Source organism: Heterocephalus glaber, unplaced genomic scaffold, assembly GCF_053883595.1.
Source record: "Heterocephalus glaber isolate CG9 unplaced genomic scaffold, H.glaber_assembly_v1.0 deba00001608, whole genome shotgun sequence".
Lineage (NCBI taxonomy): Eukaryota > Metazoa > Chordata > Mammalia > Rodentia > Bathyergidae > Heterocephalus > Heterocephalus glaber.
The window spans coordinates 15604094-15617583 of record NW_028258379.1 but is presented as its reverse complement, the minus strand read 5'-3'; the positions used below and the strand labels follow the sequence as shown (position 1 = coordinate 15617583).

The 13490-nt window shown below is 41.7% G+C and overlaps 1 pseudogene; it reads right to left on the bottom strand.

Moving 5' to 3' along the window:
* Positions 1 to 4236: 4236 nt before the first annotated feature.
* On the bottom strand, positions 4237 to 5804 carry LOC147822768 (BAG family molecular chaperone regulator 5-like; annotated as a pseudogene).
* Positions 5805 to 13490: the final 7686 nt, after the last annotated feature.

The window sequence follows — 13490 nt, the reverse complement described above, 5'->3', positions numbered from 1 at the left end:
CTCTGTAATTGCTTGTAGGGTGCAGTATCATTTCTGACTTACTATCTCGGCTGGGGTGGAACTGTTTTAAGTGGTTGCACTTGGCATTTCCTATCAAAATTTATTCCACTGGTCAGGGAATGAATGTGAAGGCTCTGCATCCCTTCAGCATCTGTTCCACATATACACTCAAAGATAGGGAGGATATATATGACTGTAATACACAATTGGATGCACTGTGAGGCAGGCTTGGGCCAGAACATCTTTTATCTGTTTGCCTCTAAACACCAGGACAGTGTTTCAGGTACCCTGGTATCAGTGTCATCTCACATCCCTAGTGTTAATGGGGGCTGAGAATTCCCTTCCACTCCCTGTACACTGATACTTTAGGGAAGGATTTGGGAAGTGCCTCTTGAATGTGTGTGATGGTAATGCAGGGCTTCTGTTTCAGAGCATCCAGCATCACTGGACTCTGGGTCTGTGAACTGGCTTGGATATTAGTCAGTGAGGACCCTGCTGCCCATAATGCAGTTATTCCTTTTGTGTCAGGCTTCAGAAATCCTACATTCCCCAGCGACATCAAGAAACCCTCATTTAGTGGTAGCTTCTCCCACCAACCTGGCTGCAGAGGCGGCCAGCAAGAGCTCTCCAAGGTGCTGGTGTCTCCTCACCATGTACCACCACTGCCTGAGTGAAAATGCCTCCTACTTCCCGAGGACAGAGTCAGATGCTGAGTCCTTTGCTCTTACCTAACAAATCTTCCCAGAATCTTTCAACCACTTCCTTAACCCAAGGCATTACACCAATTTTGTGTTAAAGGAACATCATGGTGCCTGTATAATACCCACATTTATTCTTTAGAATATTTCTAATGATGAATTATTAATTTTAATTTTTTTTATTATACTGAACAATAAGTACTTAACAGGAAAAATATAAAGTAATTTTTAATATTTATTGAGGGTTTATAAAAAAGCATTAAAATTTTCAACATCAACTGTTTCTTGGTTTACAAAGTCCAAAAAATAACAACAAAAATAAATTCTTATATGAAATACAATGAAAATACCAGTAGAACTCTACATCAAAAATAATCTTTACTTCAATTGTCACACCCAAGGCAGTCTTCACACATAACAACAAACAGCATGTTCCATACACACATATTGCTTACACTGAGAGCACATGTCTTTTGCTTTCCTTTCCTGTGTGGCAGGCTGTTCTTGTCACCTCTCTTGTCATCTTCGTCAGGAGCTTCTTACTATATTGTACAATGTGCACTTCATAGGAAAATAAGATATCAATAAAATAAAATATCAAATATGTAATGAGTGCTTAGAATTGACACCAACATTTTCACATCAGCTGTTAACTTGCTTACAAAACCTAAAAGATAACATTAGAAATAAAAACCTATGTGAACTACAATGTAAATACAAACAAAAGTCTACCACAGAAATAATCTTTGCTTCCATTGTCACACCCACAGCAGTCTTCACATGTGAAAACTGCATTTTCCATCCACGAATATCACTTACACTGATAGCACATATGTTTTGTTTTCTTATCCTTTTTTTGCAGGACAGAGTTGACATCTTTTTTTATTTTCCTGTTGTTGTAGTAGGTCTTTGTGATGTTGCACATGTCTGTTCACCTGTCAGGTCACCAGTGTGCTCCACAATTTTTTTTGCATAGTTCCCAGGGCAGAAACATTTTGTTCTTCCTCTGTTGTAAGCAATCTCTTATGAGTTCTAGTCTCAATCCTCTAAGAAAATTTCTCCATGATATTTTGTTATTTTCTTTATAAAGTATCAAACTATGCTACACATGTTTAGGATTGAGTAAAACACAACCATTGGCCAATGCTTTGTGTTTTAAGTGACATCATAGTTGTTGCGTAACTCATCAACAACATCTACTCCACCTTTGGTTTTGTTGTAAAAAGTTATCATCTCAGACCTCAGTTTTGTTGAGGTTTTAGTGCAGTTGGAAACAAAGGAGCTGAGTCACTCCCTTCTCTTCCCTTTGGTCAACTGTAAACTCCACACCAACCTAATGATTCTCCATGTTTCCATAATCTTAGGACAGGAAAGTTGTGTGAGCCACCTCCTTTTTCTCCATTCAATCATAAATACAATATCACCCTAATGATTATTTAGGTTTAACCTTATGAGGTCATGCAGATGGCTGACATTAGTAAAAAGAGAAAGTGCATCATTTTTGCCCACTCAACTGTAACAGTTTCTCTGTCAATTTTTCCATCATGGTGCAATGTTGACTTGAGATCAGCAGTAGCAGTTTGTTTTTCTTTGCATAGTATTATATCTTTCTGAAATCCAAAGATTGTACTATACAATTCTCTGTTTTGAAATCACAACATTTCATTGGGAATTTCTGCTTTGTTCTTGTGTACAGTTCCTACAATGGTCAACTTGTGCTCTGTTAGCACATGTAACATCAATCAGAAACTGATAAACCAATTGTCAAATGTTACATTCCAATTAGTTTGGAAGATGAGAGCAACAAGTCTGTTCACAACATCATTGAGTTTATTACTATATGAATGAAGACCTGGTGGCTGAGTGCCAGGATAAATTTCTAAATTGAAAGTATAATATGTCTTTACATCTATCAGGCATATATTTTTATACTATATTTTGAAGGCTTTTTTGGCATATACTGCCTAAAGCTATACTCCAAGATGTTCATCAATAGTCATGTATTCAGATGGTGTGTGAATTCCTTGATAATTAGGCTGTGACAAGTCTCTGAAACAATGAGCAGATAGCAGCCAGATTATCAGTTCTTTTTCTTTCTTGGCAAGTGGTTTTGTCAGCAAACCTCAGACAATTCTGAAGGAAACCAAATCTCCTCAGTGTCATTGTTATTCTACAAATCTCAAGGCCAAACCCATTGCTTCTCTGTAAGTCTTTTACATTCCTGTGATTACCATGAGAAAGCCCTGCTAAGTGCAGCAGACCTATGATTACTTCAGTTCAGCTAGTGAGGTGTCATAATAAACACATTTTTTAATATGGCTATGGATGAACAGAATATTTTACTTGTATTTCATCATTTATGTATTTCACAACATCTTGTAGCATTTCATCCATTACAAATAATTCCCAACATTGAATGGCAGTGTTGTCATTCCATCCAATAGGTTTCACCCCTGTGAAGATCCTCATTATATTTTCAGACCTAGATCTAACATTGGATTATTCTGATCTGGGGATGATATATATAGGGGAAATGGATGTAACTCCCAACCTGTTAGATGTCTGATATGTCAAGTTTGGAGGGTTTTACTAGAGTTTACTAGAGTAATAGGAGTTTTACTAGAGTCTGTTTATTAGAGTCTGTAGAGAGGCTTTAGTGGCATTGTTAGAAAAAATTTGATTATGTCTAGAATCGTTAAGGGTGTAGTTTATAGGCCACTCAGTTACCTTGTAACAGTGGGCTAAACTATGAATGATTGAACTCTTTCATGTCTCATCAATATAGTTTTAGAGCTTATTTTAATCATCTCCTTGAAGTGGGGATACCCACCAAAGAAGTCCTGACATACTTGACAGGCCACATATCTAGCAAGCCATTTGTTATAACGACTCTCTCTATTTTTTTTAAACAAAAATGTTTATGAAAGAACAGACAATACAAACAGAAACAAACAATCCCATCTCATTTATATAACATATAGATGACCCCACCTTCTCTATACAACATATAAACCATCCCTCCTCATTTATATAAATATATAAATGACCCACTTATAAGGGACCATTCAGGCCTTGTAAGTGAAAAAACCTTTCTGCTTTATTTAGCATAAAACCTACTGCTTAGACTTTACCAAAAAATGTCCTCCTTCTCATAATTTCCCTGTTATGTAAGGTTATATCTATTTCTAGGTTTTGAAGTTTCTGCATTTCAATGTTTGCACAACCCATTTAAAAATTATGAATGCTGCTTCTATTCCATGTTCTGATTAAAAACTCACAAGCGAAACACAGAAAACAAACCAAACAAACCACACATCATATGGATGATCTAAATGGAAAGGTTAATGAGCTGTAATAGTTTTGCAACATCAAAAGCAGCAAAGATCCTGAATATAACTTACTTAAGTCATAAATACTGAGATTGAAATATGCACGTATAAATCACACTTGGGTTCCCTGAGCTGAAAGCTCTCCATAAATACATAAAAGTGTGTATCAAGTGCAAAACGAGCAAGATCGCTGCGAGAGCGCTGGCATTTTAGTACTCCTACTCATCGGATTTCAGGTCGAGATAGCTGAGGATATTCTGGGCCAGCTTCACGGCCTGTGTTCCTGGCAGCCTTACACTTCTCATCCTGTGGGTCCACGGCATCCAGGGCCAGCAGCTGCTTGGTCAGCAGCTCCTCCAGCCGGATGTAGTTCTTATCAGCTCGGTTTCCATCGAAAGGGAGGACCTCTCCCTGGATCTCCGACAGGCTTCCAAGCACATCCCAGACTGCCTGGTGTGAGGGGTGCTCCTCACAGGCAAACTGCTTCCTTTTCTCCAGCGCCTCCTTCAGGTCGACGTGAGTAGGGTTTGCACTTCAATCACAGCCCTTCTCCTGGCTTCCTGGATGCAGGGGTTTTTTTCAAGACTTACCTCATCCAGCTGTCCAATCAAACCCTGCAGTTCTGTCTTGGAGCTCAGGTACAATTCAGGAGGGTTCTGAGCTTGAAGAAATTCATTTTTTATTTCTCTCATCCTCTTGAGGACCTTTTCTATTTTCAAAATGGAATGGTTCTGTCTCAGGTCAAAAGCATGTGTAGTATGGGCTTCCTCCTCTAAATCCAAATACTTCAGTAATTTGTTGATGTCTTCCACCACCTCCCTCCGATAGTTTCTGATTCCTGTGTTTCCACACACATCTAGAGGATCCAGATTGGCAATCAGCCCCGAGAGCACGCAGGACAAGTGCCTGCAAGTCTCACTACTGTCCACACCCATCAGGAGTGCCATGACCACACCTCTGGCCTTGTTCACTTCACACATCACAGAGTTGATCTTGGCGACAGAGGGGTGTGCATCTTCAGAAAGTGGCAGGGAAGGCTGCTTTTTCACACAGTCTTCGACAATCTCTTGCACGGCACAGATTTTGGTTAGAGTGTGATATTTTGCTTTCCGTAAAGAGATCTTGCCTCCCGTTTTAACATGGGTCAGCCTCAGAATGATATCCTGGATGCCTTCCTCAATGTCATCAGTTATGCCGCTGCCTCCGCTGTAAAAGGGAACGATCTTCTCTCTCACGAGGGCCTGTGCTTCATTGAAGATGTTCTGTATCTCGATCCGTTGCGGGTGGTTTGCATTCTGCTCCAACTCTTTGAGAAGGCGTTCTGTCTCCTGCGCCGCCCTTTTCCTAGCTTGCTGAATGTCCCCCTTTCCTTCGGTATCAACAGAGTCTATTTCAAACAGTCGCTTTCTTAGAATCCGCTCCAGTTTCTTGTAATTCTTGTCACTTGACAGACCACTGAAGCTGATTACTTGCTGTTCTATACTTTTTACTTCCTTTTGGATTTCCTGAAGTCTAGTAATGGAAGGATGTTGGTTTCCCATATCCATACTTTGGTTGTGTTCAGTTGCACAAGCACTCCCATTAAGCCAGAAGGCTGGCTCAGTACATGTTCCACGATCCGGGGTTTCCATCCAACGGCTCCCTCGAGGCGGACGGTCAGCCGAGCCAGGCCTGCGGGCGTCCGGGCCAGGCGCTCGCCTGCTCCCTGCTCCCCGCGCTCCCGACTCTGGCGCGCGCCCTTCCCAGGCTGCGGCGCCGGAGCGCGGCCCCTCGCGGCCTCTCCCGCGCGTCCCGTCCCGGCTGGGGCTGACCCGGGCGGCGGCGAAGGGGCCAGCGGCGCGGCAGCGACTCCGCGGCGCCTCGGGCGTGAGGCCGGCCCGCCTGACCTCACAATGCGGGCCGGGCGGAGGGCGCGGGCGGGAGGGCGCCGGCGGGAGGGGTCCGCGGGGAGCGCCGCGCCGCACTCACCTACATCTCCCCCGCCATCGCGCTCCGCCGCCTCCACGACTCTGTATTTTTGTGCCCACACTAGAAAGGAATTATACTCTCTTTTAAGTGGTGAAGTGATTAGTAAAAGGGTTAGATTACTTATCTGAAGGCTTTGCTTTCTTTTTGAACAAGAATTTTAAATCTTTTATGGGTTTACAGGAGTAAACCGTTTGTTTGGAGGTTGTCTCACACTTAGAGACAGTTTTTGGTTCCCAGGGCTTCAGTTGGGTGTGGTATATCTAGGAGTCTAGGCCTGTTACCTTGACACCTGATGGACTTAACAGGATCATGGTGTATGGTCCTTCTCAAGTTGGTCCTAGAGAAGGAGATGATAAGGGAAGAGATTTCACCAGTATTAAATCTCTAGGGTAGAATATGAGATTTTTCATTTTTTAGGCTGAGATTTTGTTAGCTATTGAAGAGTCTGTTGGAATTTAGCCCATTGAGGTGACATCTTTTAGTAAGGCATCTGTTTTTCTATCAAAGAGAAAATCATTGGTGAGAAAAGGATGTCTATAAAGCATTTTAAATGGACAAAGGCCTAGAATTTGAGGTGAATTTTTTACTTCGATAAGAGCTAAAGGTAGTAAGTGAGGGTACTGTAGATGAGTTCTATGAGCCATTTTGTGAAGATGTCTTTTAGGGTCTCTCTCTCTTTTTCCTTTTTCAATGATTGTGGCTTCTATACACAGTGAAGGTGATAGAGAATGCTCAGTGCCGAGAGACACCCTGTATGACTGTTGCCTTAAAAGAAGGCCCATTATCACTCTGTAAGCTCTTAGGAAGTCTAAATCTGAGGATTATTTTTGAGATCAAAACCTTTACCACCTCTTGTGCCTTTTCTGTTTTATAAGGAAAGGCTTTAACCCAGTTTGTGAAAGTATCTACCCAGACCAATAAGTATTGGAGTCCCTTACTCTTTGGCATACACATAAAATTGAGTTGCCAATCTTCTCCAGGGTATTTACTGTGTCTCTATATACCTGGAGGGGCTATGGTCTAGTTAAAAGGATTGTTCTTTTGGCAGAACTCACATGTCTTAACTATCTGTTGTATTGTCTAAGAAAGTCTCCTTTTAATGAATAATTTTGAGGCCATCTGGTAGGTCTTGTCTCTCTCCTAGTGAAAGGTTTGATGTAAAGACTTAATAGTTTTCCATTGATTAGCACAAGGAAAGAACAATTTACCATCATCTGATGTAACCATCCTGGTGGAAGGAACCAACACCCACGGGAGAGAGCCCACTCAATTTTTGGCTGAGAATATTTGGGTCAAGTATGATCAAGGGACAACTTCCCAGATCAGGGCGGACTGAAGGAGGGGCCCTCAAGCAGCTTTTTTTGCAGCTGTGTCAGCCAGTTGATTATCTTCAGATACTTTGTTAACTCTTTTGTGGTGTCCTCTATAGTGAATAACTGCCAATTTGGAGGGCATATAGACAGATGATAAAAGTTTATCTATTTCCTTATGATAGTTTATGTGAGATCTATTGGCTGTCAGATAATTTTTTATATTGCTATGTGGACATGTAATACTAGGAAAGCATACTTTGAGTCAGTATAAATATTGACTTTTTGTCCTTTACTGAGCTGTAAAGCCCTGGTCAAAGTTATGAGTTTTGTTAGCTAAGCACTAGTCCCAGGGGCAGGTGAGGAAGTTTTAAGTGTCTAATGTAGAGTCACTACTGCATACCCATTTTTGTCCCATTTCCCACGAAGGAACTGCCTTCACAGAAAAGGGTCAAATCAGGGTCAGTAAAGGATTTGTCTAGTAAGTCTTTTCTGGCTGCATATATATGGAGAATTATCCGTTTGCAGTCATGTCTTTTACCCTCAATTTTTTCCTTTTCTAGTAGAAAGGTGGCAGAGTTTGAGGAAGAACGTGTCTTTATTTGGATAGCTGGTTCTTTTAGAAGTAGAGCCTGGTATTTAAGAGGTCAGTTGTCTGATAGCCATAGGCTCCCTTTGGAAGGAAGAAGTCCTGCCACATTGTGAGGTGAATATATTATGAGATCTTTCCTAAAGTCATGTTGGATGCCTCCGGTACTAGGAGAGCTACAGCAACCACAGCTGTAAGGCACGTAGGCTATTTCTTTGCTACAATGTCTAATTTATGACTCAGATATCCTATAGGCTGTTGAGCAGGTCCTCAATCCCCCATAAGCATTCCTAAAGCCATGTCCAACCTTTTATCAACATATAGATTGAAACAGTGGCCTGTTGGTAGGCTCAGTGTTGGGGCATTTAGAAATACTTGTTTAAGCTTCTGGAATGCATTTTGGGAATCAGGTTCCCAGGTTAAAATATGGATATCTGCCTTTTGGGCTTTCTTTATAAGCTGATGGAGAGGTCATGTGATCTCACCTTATCTTACTATCTAAAGGCAACAAAAACCTATAATTTTTAGGAAACACCTCAGCTGTCTTAGGATCTTGGGTTGCAGGAAGGAAAGTATTGGTTTAATTTTCTCTTCCCTTCTGGTTCTCTTAGATATGGTAAGGCCCAAGAATTTTACCTCAAGGCTGCAAAGTTGTACCTTAGACCTAGAGACCTTATAATCTCTGTATGCTAGAAAATTTAGCAGAGCACAGATGCCTTAGCTAGAGATCTCTTCTGAGGGGGCACATACTGGTATATTATCTACATATTGCAGGACTGTGACTTGGGAAAATTCAAGAAAACATACTAGTGGGCAAGCACTTGCCCAAAAAGATGAGGATTGTCTCTGGACCCTTGAGGAGGCACAATCCAAGTCAGTTGAGAGGCCTGGTCATGAGGATTCTTGAAGACAAAAAGAAGTTGAGAATCTGTATGTAAAGGAATACAAAAGAAGGTATCCTAGGACCAGAGATTTAGCTCAGTGGTTCTGCCACCTGCCTCGCAAGCACAAAGTCCTGAATTTGAGCCCTGGTATGGAGGAGGAGGAGGAGGAGGAGGAGGAGGAGGAGGAGGAGGAGGAGGAGGAGGAGGAGGAGGAGGAGGAGGAGGTATCTTTTAAATCTAACGCTGAAAACCAACTGGTATCTTCTGGGATCTGAGAAGGGAGAGTGTACAGGTTAGGTACCACTGGGTGAACTGGCACTGTTGACTCATTTACCAATCTAAGGTCCTATACCAGCCTCCACTCTTCATTTGGTTTTTGAACTCCCAAGATTGGAGTGTTGCAAAGGCTATTACAGACTTTAAGTAAACTTTATGGCTTTAAGTTGTCAGTTATAGGCAATAGTTATCTTTTAACTTTAGGCCTTAGAGTGTATTGTCTCTGGTGGGTAAAAATAGTAGGATCTTTGAGATATATTTGTACCGGGGCAGCTCTGATTGCTCTGCCTATTTTACCTTTAGTTTCCCATACTTTAGGATTTATTTCTGTCTCTATGGGGGAAGATGGCATACTTGACATGGGTGTATGCATATTACAGTATTCAAACAGGATATGATATCTCTCCCCAGGCAGAGAACTGGACGTTTAGGCATAATTTAAAAGGAATGTGTAAAAAAGAAAGCAGTCCCAGTTATAGCCTAAGGGTTGTGAGAAATAGTTACCTCCTCGCTAGTGACTCTTTCCACTGAAGTATGACAGCTGGAAGGAAGACCAGCGTTGAAAAGAAGGATTGAGAGACATATGCCAGTGCCCAGCAATAGGCTGGTTTCTTTTCCCTCTATAGTCATGATTACCCAGGGCTCCTCTATGGAGATGACAGTCTGGTCAGAGGGAGAAGGAAGAGAGTGCCCCAGGGCCCTTCAGCCTTGTTGGACTCAGCTGGTAAGATGGGTCTGATTCCTGGGCCTTCAACTCAGAGGGCAGTCCAACTTCCAGTGGTCACCTTTGCAAATAGGGTTGTCAGGGGGCCTCTTATCATGACAGTTCTTATCATAGTCCCGCCAAAGGTGCCCTGGCTTTTTGCAGCAATAGAAGGTGAGTTTAGTCATTGAGCAATCCTTGGAGCCCTGAGAATCAAACTTAGGGTCTATTTCTCTTAAGGCCACAACCAAGGCAGCTGCTCTCTCTTAGTCTGTTTTCTCCCCTTGGCTTCCTCTTGGTCTCGATTATAAAATACTGAGAAGGCAATTCTCACTAAAGTATCAAGTGCACTATTTGGAACAAAAGCCATCTTATGTAGCTTTTTCCTAATATATGAGGCTGACTGGGTAATAAACGTGTCTTTAAGAATAATTTGTCTTTCTATCGAATCAGGAGCTAGGGATGTGTGTTTCGTCAAGGCCTCTTGTAAATAATCTAAGAAGGCAGAGAAGCTGCCTCAGCCTGACTTCCTGGAGGGAAGGGTACATTCACTATAGGGTGGTTTAGCTAATCAAGGAGTTCTAAAGTTAACCCTCAGAGAGTTGGGGAGAAACTTAGAGGGGCTTTTCTAACTTACTAGCAGAGGGAAAAGTCCAAACCTGTAGCTTAACTCTTTTTTTTTTTGAGACAGGGTCTCACTATGTAGCTCAGGCTGGACTCAGACTCACAGCGATCCTCTTGCCTCAGCCTTCCAAGTGCTAGGATTACAGGCATGTGCCATCATGCCTGGCCTGTAGCTCAACTCTTAATGGAGGCTTAGGAGAGGGTCTAGCAATGTCATCTCTGTTCACTGTGCAACAGAGAAGATCACAGAGAGAGTTACCTCTCACCTCACTGAGGAGTGCAGGGAGGGGTGATGGATAAGCAGAGATTTTTCTGCTGGTTACCTAGTTGGACTGTTTTGACTCAGCTTCCACTGAGGAACCTTTGGATATCCGCCAGAGAGTCGCCCTGGCCATGACCCCTCAGTTGTCTCAGCTTTCACTGGTTCTATCCAACCAGAGATTTGTCTCTGGAAAGGAATCTATCTGCCTGTCTGGTCAACATTCCATTGGCTTCAAAGGGGATTGGCCAAAGGGTGCTGGAGAAACTTGTCCTCTGCTTTAAGAGTGGCACCTACTCTAAGAGCGTTTAACTGGTTGGCAGAGTATCCACTGTTTGTTAGAGCTCTATAAGGGACAGATAAAAGCCTGAGCTATCTGCATTTAAGATGACTTCCCTGTCTTTGGCATTAACAAATGTTCGTTTTCTATGGGCTCAACTTAAAGGTTCTTAGGAGGAAAAGATTGGGACACTTCAGGGTTCCTTTCTCTAATCTTACCTGCCTCCAAAAACAAGGAAAGTACAAAGTGGCAGGGAAAGATCAGAAATGAGATCAGAAAAAGGAAGTCTTTTCTTCTATTGAGACAACTTGCTCATGAGTCATCACTCTCAACCTGGAAAGGTGAGAATGGGGAATCTCAAGTGCTAAGATTGCCTCCTCAGCAGTGGAAGATCAGATTAGAAAGGAAACTGAGGCGGAACAGATTTGACATTCTCTCTAGGATGTAGAGTGGCAATCAGGGCCAGTTTGTCTCAATGAAATCTGTTCCTCAAGTCTTAAGAACGGCTGCCAGCCTATTGCCTTTTAACTGGCAGATGGGACCCCATGATTTATTTATAGACATGTATATATTTATCTATATATATGAACTATATTTCATAAAAGACCCATTTTATAGCATTTCATATCAAAGTCCACTAGGGGACATTCTAACATTACTTTTCCCTACCCTAGTGCTGCTGCCTGAGATAAGATGACAAACCACAACAGTCAAACAGGTCAAAAGGAACACTAGGAAGTTCAGCAACTAATTCCAAAACAGGAATAAAATGTTGCATCAAAAAAAATCATAATCTTCCCATATTCTCAACTTAAATTTTATCAAAAGACAATGCATAAAAGAGAAACAAAGGGATAAAAATGCAAGACATAACCAACTGACAAAGACAAGGCATAAAAATTCAAGGCATAAGCAATTGACAAACAAGGATGACAATTTTTGATTACCTAATCAAGTCAGAATCCAGAATCTATGAAACAAAAGCAAACTCTGGCCTCCTTCCAATTATCTCACTGGGGCCTCCAAAATGATATAGGGATGATACAGGGGAAATAGATGTAACTCTTAACCTGTTAGATATCTGATATGCCATGACTGTGTTTTCTAAAATTGAAGAATGAATTCTAGGAACAACATAGGTTAACAGTAGGAAATTGTTATTGCTTGGGTCTGGATGTCGCCCCAAAGCCTCATTCAGTCACATGTAGCTGAATCTGGAATATGTGATGCTGAGATTAAGGGCATGTGATTGCTAAACTACTACATGTGAGAGAGTGGTTTGGGACCACTCTAATTCTGGTAGTCTGGATGGGATAAAAGAGGCAGAAAGGTTCAGTGAAGTTCTCCCTTGTTGCTTTGCTACTTTTTGCGTGCCATATTGTTTCTCTTCTTCAATGCCTATTTGCCATCCCTGCCTTGGAGCCAGCCAGTTATGGACTGAAACCTCTATAAACTGTAAGCTAAATAAACCTCTTCCCTTCTACCTTTGGGTGTCAGGTATTTTGTCTCAGCAGTGAGGGAAAAGTAACTAACAGAGAAATATTTATTGAGAGATAGACAGCTCCTGGCTGAGAGGGATAGGTGGGGACCCAGAAAGTGGGGTTGCCCATAAGCCCACTTCTCAAAGAAGTTTTATAGAGCAAAATCATGAGATGGGTACAAAATCACAAGGTAGGCATAAGGTGGGACAAAACTATGGTTAACCAGTAAGATTACAAGTATAGTCACTTAGGTAATATTGATCCAGTGGGGAAGCAAGTCATGTAGCAAGTAAGTGTACATGGAAAGAACAAGGACCTTTACTAGAAGGGATGGATCAAGAGGTCTTGGTCCCCTACTCAAGGTGACTGATGTCTATTTAGAATATCAATCATTATTGTTCATCCCTTGGGGAAATAGGTAGGTGTAGTCATTTTTATCTTTATCTTGAGGCCTGCCTTTCAATGAATGCACCTCCAGCCATAGTTGTAATGTGTTCTTATCTTCTGCATTGACTTCTTTGAGGGTCTAGCCCTAACTGACTGCCTTAGCTGCCTCTAACTAACTTAGCTCTATATAATATTTCCATTTGTTTGTGGGACCATTTTAATTAGTCAAATATGCACTCACATTTCTGTTTTCTTTGTTGTCTGAATCAAGATCTGGATTCCCTGTGCTGTATAGGTTGATTCTTGCTCCATTTCACTGTCACAGGAACTTTGGTTCACATGGCCAACAACAAAGTCATCATCGTCATCATCATCCATGCATGAGTCACCTGATGATTCACTTTTGACCTCCTCCAAAACTTGCAAATCTGGTTTTTCATGTGACATTGTATTGAATTGGGTTACTTTTACCAGAAAAATCAAAAGAAACTTAAAAAAAAACCCAAATCCTAAATGCACAGAAATTTAACAGTGAGCATTTCATGGGTAAAACTCACCTGTTGCTGCTTTAGAGCTCTTGTATACACCTCGTCATTCATCTGACAAGTGGATGAATGCACAAATGGGTTCCTAGTTGCCCCAGGCCCAGCTGCTACAAGTCACAACCACATTCCATTATAGTAAAGTACATGTTTATGTAAC